A 19,455-nucleotide genomic window follows, 5' to 3' on the forward strand; every position below is an offset into this window, starting at 1 on the left:
AAAAAACAAGCCAACAAACACCTACAATTACTCAATTTACATATCTAGTACTCACCAGACAACCAACATTGCATATAGTCTCTTGAAACTACTGTCAATTATCACAGATATTTCATGGTAGTTATAATTCAATTTTTCATGTACATCTACAGCTGAAAATTGTCATATTGATAAACTAAGGCTTCCTGATTTACTGGCTTCAGCTTTTAGACTGGTTCTTATAAGCGGATTACAACAAAGAAGGCAGATTCTGTGATTAGTCTGGGGAAAGTGGAAAGAAGGCAAACACATTTTTACAATTATTCCTGTGTAGTCATAATTCCAGCTCTTATGATCTGCTAACCTATGACAATAATCACCTTTAATACCAATGCCAGACCTTGCCCTGCTCTCTAATAGTCTCAAAATACTACACCTCCAAACAAAGAAGGTAGCTCAAACAGAGATGAAAAGACCACTTTTTCTCCTGACTAGTAATGAGTTTTAAAAGCATATGCATCTTCCTAGCATCTTAACAGTATAAAAGAAACTCAACCTTTACAGTCAAAAATACTTATGTTTTGTTCTTTGATTTTCAAAAATTTCTCTCTGGAGGTGTAGTTTAACATTGAGAAAAAAAATCTGGTAGAAAAATATATTGTCTCCCCACCCAAAGTCGAGTTGTCATCTCATCTGAGGATGATGACATTCAGTGTTACATTCAGATGAAGACAGCATGAGTGAGACAGCTGCCTCATAGGACTACCATCAATGGAACTGTTCCATCCCAAACCTGGAGACTAGTTCTATTCTTATACTAAAAAAACCATAAAATTTTGACTCTTTCCAGACTATTGCCTAAACAAATCTCTCTTAGTCTATGTAGGATGTGAAATTCTAACACTCTAAGTATTATTTATAAAATCAGGGACTAGGAAGGGTTCTGTTTAAGATTTAGATTACCTGGTCATTCCACTTAAAAATGGAGAAGGGCAAAAGAGACTACTTGAGTGGAGTTAGCTAATTAATATGTTGTTTTCTTAACAGAGAAGTTAAAAACAGAGAGTTTTGTTCCTGTTTTTTCAAACAGCTGAGGTTTACAAAAAGCATAACTGTTACCAGATCACACATGTCTCTGTAGAATTATCTAATCTCCAAACAGGAGCTAAAAAAGAGTATCCCAGCAAGCTGAACAGCACCTAAACAATTCAGCGAGATCTCAAATCACACCCTTTTTTTCACAATGTCCCAATCTTTGACAACACTGCAGAGCTAACACGGTCAGTTTTTCTGTGAAAAATCTTCTAGCAACGTCATGGAAAGGAACAGCTTGACCCCTAGAAGATACTCTGAGGGAGGAATAGAACAGAAGAAAGGCTCAGGCTGTGTTGCAAAACCAACATAACACCAGATTGCAAATGAAGAAAGAGATCCTTAAAAGGGGTTCTGAATTAAGTGGTTGATCAAAACACTGTGCAGTAAGCCCCCTCATTCTAGTGTGAAGGCACGTCAGGGGAAGAGCAAGAAGTGTGTATCAGAATGTGCATCAACTTCTTGAGGCACTGTCACAGTCCAGAAGAGACCTCTTTGCTCTTCTTTTTCAATTCCATATGAAGGTGGGTTCACCAAGGGAATGAGATTTAGTTATGGAGGAAGAGTTATCACACATAAAGTTTCAGAAAATGTTGTTTGCATGAGACTGCACTTACTTTCAATTTGTGTGTTGTTTTTTGTTGTTTTTTTTTTTCCTTTGTCCCTTAAGAGTAAGGGAAAAATATTTCTGGACTAGTTTCAGTTTGGGAAAAAAGAAACCATAGCCTTCCAACCTCATTTTCAGAGACCAGACTAAACTCTCCTTTGTTTTCCTTCTGTACTTATTAAGAATTTGACTTATAGAATATTGGTATATAAAATAGTGTAGGAAATCTACCAGCTTCTGAAATGTCAGACGAAAAGGGGAAGATTTTGTTGAGAAGTTTTCATCCAGGCTGCTAAGATTTGACTGGACATTTCTCTTAGTGCAGTATTTCATATTGTTATGACCAAAAAAGGAAAGCTGAGATATGAAATTCATTTACAGCTTGATTTGTTGCATTACCACACATTAAAAGCTTTCACAAATGAAACAGAATCTGAACTCAGCATGAAAAATAGTGCTGGAGCTCATTAAATCAGTTCAAAAAATGTATCAGGATAGCATCCCTGTTGGAAAAGTTGAATTTGGTGTTATCATCTTTCCCAAAATAAAGTGTTAATGATTCCTCTTATGAACATCTAACATATGAAACAAACTTAGACAATCTGTTTTCTCAAGGACAGAAGAAAATCATTTCACATATATTAAAAATAATAAAACTAAGCAACCTTAACACTTTTATCATTCTATCATTTGGTCAGTGACTTTTACACCTTTTCAAGAGTCTTAAAAAAGCACAATAATATTTCTCTAAATACATAGGGAAATCTTCATAGTGTCTCAGTAAATTAAACTTCATTGTCAAAATTTTCCTGATTAAGGAACTGATGATTTGAAACAGTACATCTCCATGTTAATAATGGAAACTGTTTTATCTCCATTAGATATATAGGTGTATATATGAAAAATTATAAACAGTACTATCAGTATATTACAAGCACATGTAGACATATACACTATAAATATATGCATGTATATATATGTATGTATGTATATATATATACACACATATATATATGTATGTATGTATGTATATATATACATATATATATAAGTTTAAAGCACAATAGAATATTTACAAGTTAAGATTTTACCAAAATATGCAATATAAAATCACAGCTAAGTTACAAAAACACATGCTCCAGCCCATTACCAGCACAGACTGGTGTTATTTTGGCAACTGTCTCACAAAAGATTAAAACACAATATGCAATAGCACAAACCATGGGTGTAAAATTATTTTGTAGCATAGCCAGGCTGCATGCTGTTTTACAGTCTAGAACAAGAAGTGAGTATAAAGATAAAGAAGAATTTATCAGAAACTTTTCCCCATTGGAGTTCAGATTCCATGTAGTATATAGAGATTATATTGGTTACTATAAGGTAAGAAAAAATAATTAAAAAAAGGGAGTAATTATAAAATTACTCCTACTGTTTACATCTCTGGATCTCACTCTATTTCTGAATATATTTATTTATCTAGATAAAATGGATTGTCTTTAGGTTTGTGCCAGATAAGGTGGCTTTAAAAGTGAGAATCGGAAACAGATCTTTAAAAATATAAAGTATATACTCAGACTTTTTCCCTTTAAATATCTGGCATACTAACTGTTTAGAAAATCAGCAAAATCCTTTAGCTGTAATAAAATATACATTTTTTTCCATCACCTATTTCTTCTTCTCTTTGGTGTATTTTGTGTATGAAATGTAAAAACCACATTGTACAATACTTTAATAAGAATGAACACCATATTAATAATTCTACCATTTACCTTCCAGCTGTGAGCCAGCTTCACATTACAGAGATTCAACTCATTGCTGAGCCCCTTGCTGAATGAGAACAAATGCTGAAACTGCCTGCCTTGGACCCTTCTCCAGTGTTAGGTAAATATCACATAGACTTTAATTATGACTTATTGTATCATGAAGTCCACTATTCAACTACTCCAGTCCTGTGTGAATTTTAGTACACAATGTTTAAGTCAGCACACACAGCACTCTGTTCTGTCAAGAGAAAAAAAATTGCCAAAATCCACTAAAATTCAAGGCAAAGTATATTAATACACAGGACAAGAAGAATATGGAAATCTTTTTCCCATATCTGAAATGCATATAAATGGCAAAGAAGTAGCAAATCTGTTACAGCTTGCATATTCCATTATATGTATGTGTGTATATATATATATATATATATATATATATACACACACACATATATATATATTCTGTAGTGATTGGCTTCATTAATGATAAATGTCATGAGTATACACATTAACTCACTAAGCAGCATGAGTGTCAGGCAAAGAGACAGGAATAACTAAAGATGCAAGTTTTTTTTGAGTAAAGCAAAGTTTTTATGGAGCTAGGAAAAGTTTCATACACTGCAGGAATAATTAAATGTCTATATTATGGTTTTGTTTTATTTTGGGTACTGGCTATTGTAACCATTTATTTTGTATCATTGTAAGAATTTTCTGTGTAAATCATTGGTCTTCATGAATATTGTCATCCTTTGAATATGTTATTCTTTGAAGGCCTGGAGCAGAAGACAGGACTTCCCTGTTCTACAGAAAGCAGCTATGAAAGGCCATAGCATAATGACTACTTCTTATCTATTCCTGTTTGAATCTGTTTCTTCTAATAATTTCTGAAACTATTATATCATATCTTCAATAAGGATACAAACCAAAATTGATATTATTTTGCCATATTTCCTTTATCTGGCTCCTTAGATGAATGACAATATTTAGGCCCCTTATTTATTTCCCAAATGCCTATTATTGACTTTGAGGTGTCTCATGTGAGAAAAAAGTCTCAAACCATCCAGAAAAAGCCTTACAGATCACTGCAATTTAAACAAAGAATGCTACATAAAATGCCTTTTCCAAACACAAATGATGGCACACAAGGAAAAAATTTACAACAAAAAACTATAAATATATTCATTCATTTATTTTTATTTTTTTTTTCATCCTTCACTGGTGTCTTTGAAGAAAGCACATAATTTTTGAATGATTGCTCTGAAACTGAAAACAAAATGTATTTTTTTCCTCTTTTTTTTGATGAATATGAAGTATTTGTCACTACAATGCTTCCTATTTGGTCACAGAGCACAGAAGTGCTTTTATTCTTGTTTCTCCTTGAAGTTAAGAGGAGGACCGTCTACATGACTTGAAGTCAAAATGAGAAAAAACCCAAGAAGCTGAAAAAACCCAGAATATTTGGGGGATTTGTGTGCATGTAAAGCAGAAAGCTTTTTAAAGAAAGAACCACAAATGAAACTTCTTGGTTCAAGAACTAAAGGACATAGCTGCAAGTTTCCATGAGCCTTTGACAAACTCTTGAATTATGGCTATGAAGCATGAGAGGAAAGTGAAAACATTGATCAGGCTGCCAGTCAGACTTCAGCAATAATAATGCAGAATTAGTTCAAACACGTGCCAGATTCTGTAATCTCATCCTTATTCTGAAACTGTCTAGCTGTAAAACCCACACTTTTAAGTCATGCAAACAATCTTGAGAAACATTAAGTCTCATGGTTTAAGTACTTCCCTCCCTAGCAATGTTTAAAGGAATGTTTACATTTCCTGAACTTCACACATGGCTAAAACCAGTATTTTTTACTGTATGGATTGTGTGTCTCTTGTGCAGTGAAGACTTTACATATTTGAGCAGGAAGTATATTTCTGGGATACCTATAGGACATTAGAGGACCAAACACTTGACTGTAAATTCATGTGGATAGACAACTAAAAGAAAATAAAACCCCAGTATGTTCTGGCACTTACTAAGAGGTCAGTGAATCAGTGAACCTCAAATCAATTAAAAATTTGGTGAGCTGTAATGTTCAAACCATCAGCACTTAAACATTCAGGAAAGTGTCTGCATTACAGGAAAGTTATTATTCAGCCACCACTTGTCAAGTCTGATAAATGGCCATCCCTTTTGGCTTACTAAAATGCATTACCACGGGCTAGAGCTAATATTACCGGACTGAAACTGGTAAAAGCTGTGCCCTACGTGGGAGAAAAAAAGCAACATGAATTTCTTTGTATAAAGTAACAAAGTGAGAAGTAACAATCATTCACATACTTTACCCATTACGTATGGAGACAAATACAACAAAATTTCTTAACTATTTGAATAATTACCATTAAGTAAATGAATAAAGTTTTTAGAACTCTGTATTATATACTGTTACAACACATCATTATGACTTCACTGTCTCACATATTTAGTTTTATGAGATGTGAAAAATGATGTAGCTGTATCTTATTAAATTAAATTAGACAACACATGCAGTTTAAGCAATTGCTGTAATTACCCTAATTTCTAAAATACGTATAATAGGAATACACAAATGATATAAAGCTCATTTTTATGTAAACAGAGTAATTAATACAGAAATCTCAAACTCTCCTGACTGTCAAAAACAATATGCTAGCAAACTTTAGGAAGGGCTGGCACAGTGCCTTCAAAGACTTTAGAAGAAATTGGGTAATCAGCTTTCAGCATAATAAACATGTGCATACAGCATACAAATGAAATTCAATATGTATTATATAACAAACACTCTAGGATATGAAGCTATGATTCACCATTTATTTCTTCTCTGGATAATAAAGAGTAATTGTAACTGTGCTCATCTGAATTGGAAAAAAGCCAAAATCTCACTATTATAATACAAAATGTTGGAGGTGGCTTCTATATCTTATACATCTGTGTTTTATTGTGATGGTCAAACTTTTGCCATGCACAGTTCAATCTGGAAAAAATTCAGAGAAAAAAAGCATATTAGTTACTACTGAGCTTTTCCATTTTCTAAGGCAACATCAACATTATTTTCACCAGTGTTACACCAACTTAAAACTGTCCAGTGCAATAAGAAGTCAAAGCATTAGTCTGTATTAGAAGGCAAATGACAGCCATTTAGAAGGGAATTTGTACCAAAGCCAAAGAAATGAGGAAGGTGACGGATACAAAAGGAACAATATAAAAATCTCCTCTGTATTTTATATTATAGGGTGCATTTCACATATTGTGCAGGTTCATTTGAATAAACACTGTGTTAGGTATTGCAAGTGGAACCCCTCTTATTATTTAGTTAACCATACTACTGAGTGCTAATGTGGAAACATGGAGATTATCTTGCATCTATACTCTTTCTTTATTGTTAGCTTTCAATATGTCTTTCCCAGGAATCCAGACTACTGGAGCTGTGGATTCTTTCTAGCCATTGGAGCATTTTGAGGGAAGGACAGCTGTTTGGATTCACTTTGTAATGAGTTTCTTCATCCTGGCCTAGAGACTATTCATAGTGCTCACTTATGCCAATCTCCTGTGACTACATTAAGACCAACAGTCTTAGATACTTCAAGGAAATTGCTTTTCAACTTTTTTGCAGAGACTTAGGGACATTTACAAAAGGAATTTTTTTTATGTTTGCTCAACAAACTATTCTTGGTTTTCTACGTAAATCTTTAAAGAATTCATGGTTATAGAGAAATTTTCCTAGAGCAAAATGCAGAGAAACCTAGAGCCAGAAAACTTAACTGATATCCTACATTTTCTTAGTGACAGATAAGCTGCATACAAAAAGATACAGTATGTATTTATATATATAAATGTATGTAAAGTATGTATTTATACATATAAAAAAGTAAAGTATGTATTAAACTTTGCACAAAAATCTTTCTAAAAAGGAAAAGCTTTATGAAATTTGGAAAATAGATTCTGCAGTTTATTTCTGGTATAAATGCTCTTTTCAGGGAGAAGTACTTCATTCCTGCCTGATGATCTGGTGAAAACCAGGTTCCTAAATCTCATGTTTATATTCACTTACACTATTTCAATTCAGAAGAGTGTCCTTCACAAGCACACATCTTAGTTATAAGCATTGTCTGTTGCAGTTGAAGACTTGTACACCAACCAGAAAAATTATCATCTTTATCATGATTTTATAAATGTAAAGCATGTAACACATACAAAGTTTAACTGAACGACTTGTCAAAACACATACAAGATGTGTGTAGCAGAGCCAAACCTTAGACAATCAAGTTACAAATCAGTGCCTTAAATAAGATATGAAAGAGAACTTTCAGAAGTCTCATTGTTAGAGATCCAGCTGTAAAGTACACTCAGTGATCTCCACTGATGTTGATCTTGGTTTCCTTCTTACTTGGTTTACCAATTCAACTGATCTTTCAAGGGAAAAGAGAGACAGAAAAATCAAACCAATCATCTACTTATTTCTTCAATCATATAAACCAACCATATTAAATTCTAGGTAAAATTCTGCGACAGTTTCCATAAAACTATCCATGCTTTGAAATGACTTACATACAACATGAAACTATTTTAAAGTGGGTTTAAGGTTAAAATCTAAAAATAAAGCTAAGCAACTTCATAGCACTTTCTTTTTATCAATCTCTAAAAAGGAAGTTAAGTGTAATTATATCTATAATTCATGATAATAAGGAAGTGACTTGCCCAAAACTCAGCAGAAAGTCAATGGAACAATATCCCACGCCAATGCCCTACTCAAGAAACATAAAAGTAGGGCAAGTTTTGCTCTGATGTACAAATGATTATTATCTGAATGGGAACAATCTAGTTTTAACTGAAACCTCTTGTGCTTTTCTTCTTTATTGATATGCCATGAGATTTACGGTCAATTGGAGTTGCTTCTGATTTGCTTCTGGCAGAGGACAAAAGCACAGAAAGTCATCAGAAGAAAACAAAAATAAGAAAAGAAAGTGAATACATTTTGATCTTACAGCATCAAAGCTTGCAACTTACAAGCTTGGAAAAGACTGCTTGGTCTGGATAGTCCTTGTTAATCCAATATTATGTGACTACTAAACAATGGTTTAATCTTTAGGAAGAAGCTTGTCAACATTTGCAGGGTACTTGAGGGTTATACTGGAGTACTTGTCTGAGCACTCAAGACAAATCCCTCAGTCTGCTTCCTATGTGCTTTTTTCCTGTTTTACAAGAGAGACAGTGATAGACTGTTTAAGATTCCTTGTATTCTGCAGGAAAAAAAAACAGAACATCTTAATTCACTAATATTCAGGCAAAGTTTTTGCTGGTTATCTATTAATCTTCCTCTAAAAAACTCACTGCTGGTAACTGTTTAATATGTGTTGGTCCACACTGAGCAATGCAGATGCGTGGTTGACTTGTTATGAAAATCTATAGCCAGTGGGCTTAAATTCACCTTCCATCCCATAACAAGAGACAGTATGCACACAGAACATAGTTCCACAGCTGGATTTTAAACAAACGACAATCCATTAAAGTGTTTTTGGGTTTTTTTTTCCTCAGAATACTACAAAATTCTCTTGTCATAGATTTCGGGCTGCCTGAGGGCAAGCAAGGTTGCTTGTCAGTTTATAGCCAAGTTTATACCTTTAAGGTCCCATGGGGCTCTAAGACTCAAATGAATGTCCATTTCCTTTATGCTGCACTTGGGCTTTTGAGACCCATGTCCTCCAGGTGCATTAATGCTGTCTGGGACTCATTAATATGGCAAGACAGGAATTTTAAGTGATGGGCTATGAGATGTTGCACTCATTTTAGGATTCTAACAGGTAGTTTCACTAAAGGTCTCTGTGCCATTAATTCTACAGTACTCTTAATAGAAATATATAACAAAAAATATAATAGAGACAAATTAATGTCAAGCAGTAAAGTCAATTCCAAGCATAGTAGTAAAAAGGAATAAGAATTCAACTAAGGCAAGAACAAGTTTAGTATTAACACCAACAGGTAACCTCCCAGCAATTGACTTTCATCGAGTACTATTCTTTACTCTTGTCTGTTTCTACTGATATACTTTGAATACTTCTGTATTTTCAAAAAAAAATATGGTTCACATTCTTTTCCTCCTCCAAACCTTTGTCAGTACATTTCTTACGCTGTTTCATAAGGCATTTCAGTGCCATAAAATCATCTACAGAGAAGAGGATTCATTTGTGAAAGAGAGACAATTAATCAACTGAACAGTTACTGCTATAAGAAGCTGAATTCTGCAGGATTACAGATCTTATTTTCTTTTCTAACCAGTTCAGGGGAGCAGAAGCCACAGGAACCGTAACACTCGGTAAAGAATTCACAGAAAGATAAACAAGATATTAAAATTCCAGCAAAATATTTAGTCACTTCAGAGTCCAAATCAACTGAATGACCTACCAACTCCTTACGAATTTTAAATGTTGCCCTTAAATATACCCTTACTTTATGCAAAATCAGGAATCTTATCAAGACTTTGCATATTTACTAAACTTGTGTCTTCAGAAGTTTTGTAGATTTTAGTTTTGGAAGAGAAACTTCACTTGAGGATTTTAGAAGAGGGCTAAATACTGTTCTACCCATTAGGGAATTTACAACAGGAATGTTATTAATCCTGCTGAAGGACAGAACATATGTGTTGAAAGACAAAGGCAGATGTAGCAAAAGAAACTTTTTACTTCTTGGCATAAACCATCATAGATACATAAATATGATCTCCATACATATCAAGCCTTTTTCACAGAAAGATATAAGTTGGGCAAGAAACTACCTGTCCAAACTCTTGTGAAGTACAGCTTATTTCAAAGAGAAATAAAATTGTTCAGACTCTTCTTGTATGTTCTACCAATTTTCTTGATCAACAGCTGTGTAATACAACATGCATTATAACATTTCCTTTTCCTCTCAGACAAAATTCTTTAATAATGCAGCATATGATGTTGGTACTTTTTTTGTGTGAACTACCAAAAGCTTTTTTTTAAAAAACAAATCTGAGCACCACAGCAACAATAAATTCAATGATGCTGTAAGTGAATCACAAATGGAAGCAAATGATGTTCTAACTACGGAAATTTAAAAAGGAGAAAATAAGTAAAACCCAAAAATAAACCCAGAAAATTAACCAAGTTAAACCACCAAAATGCCCTAAAACACAAAACAAGCCAAAAAATCCCCCAAACAACAACCCCTCCCCCAAACCAAACCAAACCAAACCAAACCAAACCAAACCAAACCAAACCAAACCAAATTCCCCATCCCCCCTAAGAAACTCCTTCTTTTTTCCTGTCTGATGACTTTTTTTGCAGTAAATAAACAAATCTGGATATTTTTGTAATGCTTTTGATTTTATTGAGATGACATTTTTCACTGTTTAAGAAAAGCCAGAACACAAATAATATTAATCACATGTTGAGTTTCATTGTCTTGTCTTCTCACAACCACTTTTTCCTAAGACAATACAGGCAGTATGCGAGCTATGGATGTACTGAGTCATTATCTATTCATAATTTTCCCCTTGGCAACACCTCAGCTACTAAGATTGTGACCAATGCCTCTATCATACAGAGGATTCAGAAGAGGTGCCATGGATCAGAAATCTCTTTCCACAGAGTTGAATCATTTTCAAACCTGTCTTTTAAGCAGGATATGTTTATTTTCATAGTAAGAGAGGTTAAATTTTGTCAACTTCAAATTTGGCGTAGAGTTTATACGCTAAAGACTCAGGGCCTCATGGTGTTTGTTCTCCATCTTTCATCTGGACATTGTACTTCCTTCAGCCCAGAGCTCTTTACAGAAGGCATTTCCAGGAAAAGTGCTACTCATTATCTGCTGAAAAGCTCTTCTTATATCATAGAATATTTTGGGTTAGAAGGGCCTTTTAAAGCTCATCTAGTCCAAATTTCCCTGCAATGAACAGAAACATCTTCAATTGGTTCACATTGCTTAGAGTAGCATCCAACTTGGTCTTGAACACTTCCAGAGATGAGGCATCCACAATTTCTCTGGGCAGCTTGTTCTAGTGTTTCACCACCTCCATTGTAAAAACATTCTTCCTTATATGTAGTCCAGTGCTCTCTCAGATAAAACCATTTTCCCTTGTCCTATCATAACAGACCCTGCTAAAAATTTGCCCCCATCTTTTTTATAAGCAGTCTTCCGATATTGAAAGGCTGCTATAAGGCCTCAGTGAAGATTTCTCCTCTCCAGGCTAAACAGCTCCAACACTTCCAGCCTTTCCTCACAGGAGGATCATTTTCATGGCACTCCTCTGAACTCACTCCAACAGGTTCATGTCCTGTCTTCATGCTCATGTGTGCCTTAACAGATACTTCTACCCTTTTTGAGGAAAACTAATCTCATTTCTGCTCAACTGACAGATAATGCACCTCACATTTAAAGAGACTGCTCAAGAACACAGACAAATGGCCACAGGATAATACTACTGTATTAAAAAAAAAAATTAACTTTTTATGTTCTTGTTTAAAATATGCTTGTGATTCAGGCAGCTGTAGCAACCAAACCATTCACAACCAGCAAAATGAATCTCATGTATCAAGGTAATGACCAAACCCTTAAGTTGATATATAATACCCTCCAGTGTCTTGAGAAATGAGTAGCACATCATTGTGCAAAATATATACATGTAGCAGGCAGAAGCTTGCATGCATAAAATACAAGAAACTTAGTTTTAAAGCTGTGTATGGAGAAAATTTTCTCAGAAAACACTGATAAATGTAGTTTAATACATTAACAAATGCATGTTAATAACTAGTTACTACTTCCTTTAAAATTTAAAAATAAAACACTAAACAATAGACTTTTTTTCTATTTCTTCTATGAATTAATATTCTAATTTGATGAGATTTGTTAATGAAGTATTCCTATACCAAAGTCATCATACTGGTAAAGAACTTAAAAATTTCTCTAAATAAGGATGTGATGTTATTATCTATATAAGAATGTTCTTTGTCTGGAGTTTCTAGGTATCATCATGAACATTTTCTCTTCAGTTTCTGTTGCTGTCTGTTCTCCCATACATTCATCTGCAGAACCAACCAGCCATTTACTGGAATGCCATTTTGAAAGCACGCACATAAAAACAGGACAGGCAGCCTGATCCATAATTGCCCTGAGTATGAGGGATGACAGGGGATAACTGGCAATGACCGAAAGATAAGGGAGTGGCCAAGTTCTGGGCTTCAGGGTTAGCGTCAATATTTTCAAATGAAATTTTCTTTTTCCCTGCCCCCCCCCTTTAAAAACTGCACTGGTGCTACATTATAGATGCATATAAATGAAAACTAAGCATTCTATAAGCATATAACTTTGCATCTGTCTTAGAAAGTGTACTCGGATATCATGCACATTTCTTGGAACCTTTGCTGGTCTTTATAATGCTGCTGCCTCATGATGAGCACTGAAAAGCTTGTTTTACAGGAGATGTGAAAGCAAAGAAACCTCTGAGGCTCTGTTCATATAAATTCATCACTGAGATATTTGAGCAAGCAAGTACAGAAACAGAGAGATGATGTTGAATACAGTTTTAGGGAAAAATCTTGCTACTTTGTCCATTGGAAAGGCTTTATGTAGCTCAGTAAGCAATCAGGGAGAAACTTTATTGTGCCTGGAGAAATTTTATTGTGCTTGAATCAATAGAAATGCAGTGCATTTCTGCATCCTACACAATCATCTTGGCTGGAGTAACTCCCATTCAGAAGTCCTTTGTCCTTTTCCTTTCATTCCTGGCTTCAATTAATTTCTTCTTTCTTTTATTGCTTGCATGTTTACATTCAGCTAAGGACTTTCTGCTTTATTTATCAGCAGTGTTTGATCTAAATTACAATAATAACCAACATATAGTCAAGGGTCATTCAGAAAGTCTCATTAGCTTGTTGATTATTTGAGAGAAGGTTTCATTACCATGTAAATAGAAATAGGTTCTTTACTCAGACAGACTAATGTTTAGTGTTCTGTGAATTATGTCATGCAACAATTAAACTCCTCAAAAGATACACAGCATGTGACATTCATATTATACAGACTAGTTATTATTGCCACAAAGGATAAGAAGATAAAAATTTTTGTTGCAATTTTTAAACTGTCACTGACTTTAGTATTATATAGCTTAAAAGCTCAAATTCGAACCAGACAACAAAAAAGCTGGTAACAACATACTAATTTAGAATCACTTCTTTGCATGGGCTTCTTTGTGTGTTAACAGTAACATCAGACATTCACTACTGATGTTTCTAGAAGACTGCACAATTCATTTTGGCCCTTGAAGAATAAAGGTCAGGCCTAAGCTAGAAAAACAGAGAAATGAATCGCCAATCCACTGAGAATATACCAGAGCAGAGGAAATATCAGCTGACAAGTTGACACTGTCAAGTCCTAGACTGCTATGATATTTACACAACCTACTTTATGCAGACTTTAATTGGGCTTTTCATTTATGTGCTCTGAAATGCCGTGTTAACTCCTGTGTAATCCTTCAGCATTTAGGGACTAAGCCATTTAATTTATGTGCTTAGATTTTAGCTCTTCATCATCTCTTTCTACTTTGAAAGTATAGAAAACTCTGACTGACTAATAAAACAAGACAAATAAAAGGGAAACCTTTCCTACTCTGCCATAGCAGTAGAAGTTCTGGCCCAGCCTCACCTCCAGTATAATTTCAGTGATTCAATAGTTTTCCTGACTGGGGAAGCTATCTGAGTAGAGGCTGTGTTCCCAAGAAAATGTCTTGATTCTGTCACTCTGGGACCTTAGCTCTATTTCTACTGCCTGTTTTTAGCAGCCTTCCTGTCCCTCCTGTGCTGTGTGCTCACTGCTTGGCGTTTACCCAAAGGCTCTGCATAGCTGCTGCCTGCAGCCCAAAATCACTGGAACCTTCCTATCTCTGAACGTGCTCCCTAGGCTACCTCCATCTCTCCATCCCTCAGGAGCATTTATCCAACCTTGCTATTCTCTTTTGTATGAATACCATACAGAAATGGTATAGTACCACATAACAGAACATAAATTATTCTGTTCACAGGGGAAAAAAAAGTAAAACCTTTTTTAGAGTGGAATAAGCAATAGATGTTCACAGCTTGAATGTGAACAAAGTAAAAAAAGCATCAAGTTTCTTTTTTCTGATAGGTATGCATGAGCACATGACTATTTCCAGTTACATAGAGCTGAAGATTTTTAGTCACTGGAATACTTTAAACAATCAATGTTGATATCCCATATTGAATAAGATGAACAGCTAGCCAAATAGTTTAGTCACTCATTCACTTCTGCACTTATTTGATTAAAAGAAGGATGCAGAGTGATCTCCCAGACACACAACATTAACCTTCAATCAATAACCACTTTAATGGTAGATGGACTCCTTTCTTCAGGCCTCTTCCAGCTGCATTACTGTGGAATTGCTGTTTGGATAATGATTAATACGCTCAATACATCAAAGATTAATTCCTGTTTACACTGGAAGATGCAGCATTACATATTTCCATACCACAGTCTCTGTCCTCTGCTCATAGACCTTGACAATGACAGGGTTGTGATTGCTTTCAGAATAGTCTTCATGACAAACAGGGATTTTATACTTGTGGTAATCAGTAAGGCAGAAAATGTTTATAATGCTTTAATTTGAAGGAACCTACTTATTTTCTGAGTTCACAGAAACAGCATTAGGGGCTTAGCACATGGATAAAAGAAATGCATATGTTAAGCCTTTTCTCCCATATGTTTTTTAATTCTGCTTCTAATGAAACAAGATTAAGAAGGTAATTTATACAAGGCTATAGTTTGGGTAGAAAAAGAACTCCATTTTTAGCTCATCTTTGTTGAAATACAATGGACACACATATTAAATAGATATTAAATAGATGTCCAATTCGTACAAATACACCAGATTTAGGGAAAAAAACGTTAGGAGACGTACACATTTAAATGGTATTATAATATAAATAACGTATGATTAGGTTACGTACCAAATTTAAGATTTCACTGGGAAAAGTGAAATCTCTTTCTCACTAAGACTTTGTAGGATTATGATCGCCTTGACATTCCCTCTAAAACCTCATTCACTCAAATCATTAGGGAAAAAAACCAAACAAAACCATACCAGTGTTAGAAACAGATTTTATGTTTAATAAAAATGTTTCTAAGATAGTTACAACACCATAACATTTTTTCATCTATGTACTGACACTGGAAAAACAATTTTGATAGGTCAGCATATGAAAAATTTTCTAAACCAACTTGAAAATCACTTCCTTTTTGCATATATATATATATATATATATATATATATATTTTAATTAGTAAAGAAAACCATTGCTAAAACATATATCTGAAGTATTTTTTAAGGCTCATGTACTAATTATCTGTCTGGCTAAGGCATCGATGGCTGTATTTTTAACTGCCAAATTAAGCCAATGGGATGCTGAGTCCTTGCGTGAGTGACCTTACTCCTTTCACCACAGCCCTCTCTCAGATGCAAAGAAATGGTTTGGTTCTAAAAAGCAACACACTGACATGACTTTGGGCTGAAAAAGAAAGCTAAAAGAAGTTCCACAGGCAAGGACCACCCCCTTCAAAGAGTCCTGCTTTCCTCCCTCACTAAAACCAGAGTCCACAACTCGCCTGAGAGCATCTTGATCCAGGTTCTCACCTCACTGTGACAGAGCAAAGAGGCCAGCTGCATGTAGGGAATATGGGAATATGCCCACACTGAGTGCATGCAGAGCGTGCAAGGCCATATTTGCAGGCCATGTATACACTTTTCTGTGTATATACATGATTTCTACTCAGTGCTTGAGCTCTCCCAGACAGGGTGTCTATATGTGAACTCAGTCATGGTCATTCCAGGGACAGGGCTCCCCAATACAAGCGGGCAGTCATCTCTTTCTCTAATGAGAGAGGATGAACACAACTGTGGCAAAAATCATTAAAACTCTTTAATGTCCATCCTGACTGACTTACACTAAGAGTTTAGCTAGAAACCAAGTTTGATGCTGACATGCTGTGTTTGTGTCAGTGATTTTCTGAGCCACTAGGAATTTTGCTCATGATACAAAGTTTCCAAGAGATGAACAATATCGCCAGCAGTACCGTCTCCCAAAGCTCAGGGTCCACATATTCAGCTCCAGCAAAATTTTACATAGCACGCCATAAATATAAATGTTTATTATAGTTTAAAAGCTTTTCATCATTGCAGAAGTTAAGACTAATTGGCTCTTGACATCATGGGTGCCAAGATCTATTCCTGGATAATTTACATATTGCACAGCCTTTTGAAGTCCTCTGTAAAATAACTTGTTTCTGCCTTCTAGCCTAAAATACAAATACAAACTAAAATTAAAATTAACATTAACTTTTCCTTTCCACTAGCTGGACATCAAATGCACACCACCAGATTAGGATCTGGGATTAATTTCCTTGTCATAAAAATTTCATATTGGCTTCATATAGGCTTTGTATTTGAAAAAAAAAAAAAAAATTACAACGGGGACATGGAGGTAGAGAAAATAAAGACTTATTTCTTCTCTCCATTTTCAAACACTGTTGGACAGCTACAGACAACCATGGTCATCATTCTTTTGTAAGGAAATTCAGGAAGTAGGCTGACATGGGCAGGAAACTGCTGACAGTGACAAGATCACTCTTAGAAATTCAAGGAATAAAGGTCCTCTTCTCATTGTGGCATAATTAGGATCAGAAAATATCATTTTTGCATGTAAAAATACAGCTTCTTTTGACAAAAAAATGGGCTTTATTCTAGGTCTGTCTGATTTTTAAAGGGATGTCACACAAAGAAAACAGATCAAAATGTTACTCTCACATGAAAGAAGATATAAACATTACTGAAAAATAACTAATCTGGCTCAAGTTTAATGACAAAATGTTATACTTTCCCCACCCAAGTATTCCCCATCAAGCCTTCCTACTTCTTCCTTTTCTTTGACCCATTTTACACATATTTTGAAGCAATAGCTGTTGCGAATAGAAGATGGAAAATTGCAATTTCTTCCTTCCCTCACATTCATCACTGTAACTTGTTAAACTCACAGTGCATTTTGATCCTTTCTGTGATCCATACCTCCAAGATGGAAGGTTCACTGCTAACACCAGGGCATGACAGTCCAGTGGGCACACACTACCAAAGAGCTAATGATGCTGGTTTTAAAGGAATTAAGGAATTAAACTGCAGTGCAGTGCTCTTACCCGGTCCTTAGCTTGCAGGCAGTACCTTAACAGAATGAAGAAAAGTGACAAAGACAGATGAGGACTCAATGTGACAACTGCTTTTAGAGGCAGGCTGAGCCAAAACAATTTGATGCGAGCAGTATTATGATCAATAACACCTCCGAGGCTTGCTCATTCCATTATGTATAAGCCTGTGTGGCTCTACCTTTTATTTTCCTTCCTTCTTACTATTTTTTGCAATTAAAAATGTTTCAGACTAGTGACAGTGAACAATTTCTACTGCATTCATTTTTGGAACAAATTGTCGCTGCCACCCTGGTGCAGCTTTTGTTCACGCTCTGTAAAGTTTAATGGTAAAGCAAGACATTTAAGGTGTTCTCATTTGCAACAAACATTGGCTACTCCAGTTCACTAAAGGCTATTAGTAAAGTGAAAAAGATAATGGAATTTTCTGCATGCTTCAAGGAAAGAATAAGTACAGTAAAAGTACTTATATAAAAAAAATTGAGTAGTGCTCTCAGCTAAGCAAAGTCACTGGATCAAACTGTAGCTTTGAAAACTGAAGGAATTATATCAGCATCCAACAAAGTAACAGAAACTGTCATACAATGTCACATTGCAAAATGCAAACTGTAACCTATTTGGCTACCATCCCTACAGAATACATCTTTTCAACATCACTCTTTTAGCACAGCTCTTTTTATTGAATGTCAGCCTATTATATTTTGGGTACATCAGTAGTTTTAGTAAAGTCAAAACAATTCAGGAAAACAATATAATTCTGGCAAACCTAGGGGGACACATCCTATTTTTTACAAAGTCAACTGTTTACCATAATGCAGAATGTAATTTTAAATGTTGTATTCACTGAAATGTAGAAAAAAAAAGGACATTTTAAATGAAAATTTTCTTAATTAGGGAAATCTTTCTCTATGTCCATTGAAGGAAAATCTTTTTGAGAGTGAGATGCACTTGACAAGCATATCAATTTTTGCACCATCTACACAGCTGACTAAAATCACCTGATGGTATAGTGAGAGATCTACATATAAACTTTGTACTTAATTTCTCTTTATATTTCTTTAAATGAGTTGGGAGTTCTTGCTTCATGTTATCAACCATGGTTGATTAGACACACTGGTAAATAATGCAGTTTTCTGATCTGCTGTAAATGCATTCAGTTTCACACTTCTTTGCCTCCTCATAAGTTAATAGAATTGCTATATTTCTCACTATGTAGCCCAGTTATTGGGTCATATAGTCAAAAAGCCCTACTGAGATTACTCAGTTTGATAATCTATTTTAGGCTTAGATAGGTAATGGAATATTGTCATGGAGATCAATAATTAACATGTTTATGTTTGACTTGTTCTTACCAATTGATAAAGGTATAGCAAAGCAAAGCAATCTTACAGTTCTAGCTCTGGAGGGGAAGCAGCAAAAATTCATACATCTAAAAATGGCATAAACTGATTAGAGATTATTTTTTTCTGGCTTTATAAGTCTTTGTAAGGACAAAAGAAATCATTACTTTTTTATCTTAGAACTGCATTTTAAATTAAAAGAAACAATCAATGAAATTGCTGAGGCTGAGTCCATGCCAGGCTAGAAGCCTGCATTCTAATGCAGTCTATAAGATCTTTAAACCAGAGACATTGTCATAGCTCTAGTCTGAAAATAACATCCACATCAGCTGACCTATAGATCTGGATCAATAATAATCATCCAAGTATCTGTGCTGATCTTCATCAAGAATTATTTTATCTAAAAAATAAAGAAACCTGATGGCT

The sequence above is a fragment of the Cyanistes caeruleus genome, chromosome 1 (genome assembly GCF_971803275.1).
Source record: "Cyanistes caeruleus chromosome 1, bCyaCae1.hap1.1, whole genome shotgun sequence".
Lineage (NCBI taxonomy): Eukaryota > Metazoa > Chordata > Aves > Passeriformes > Paridae > Cyanistes > Cyanistes caeruleus.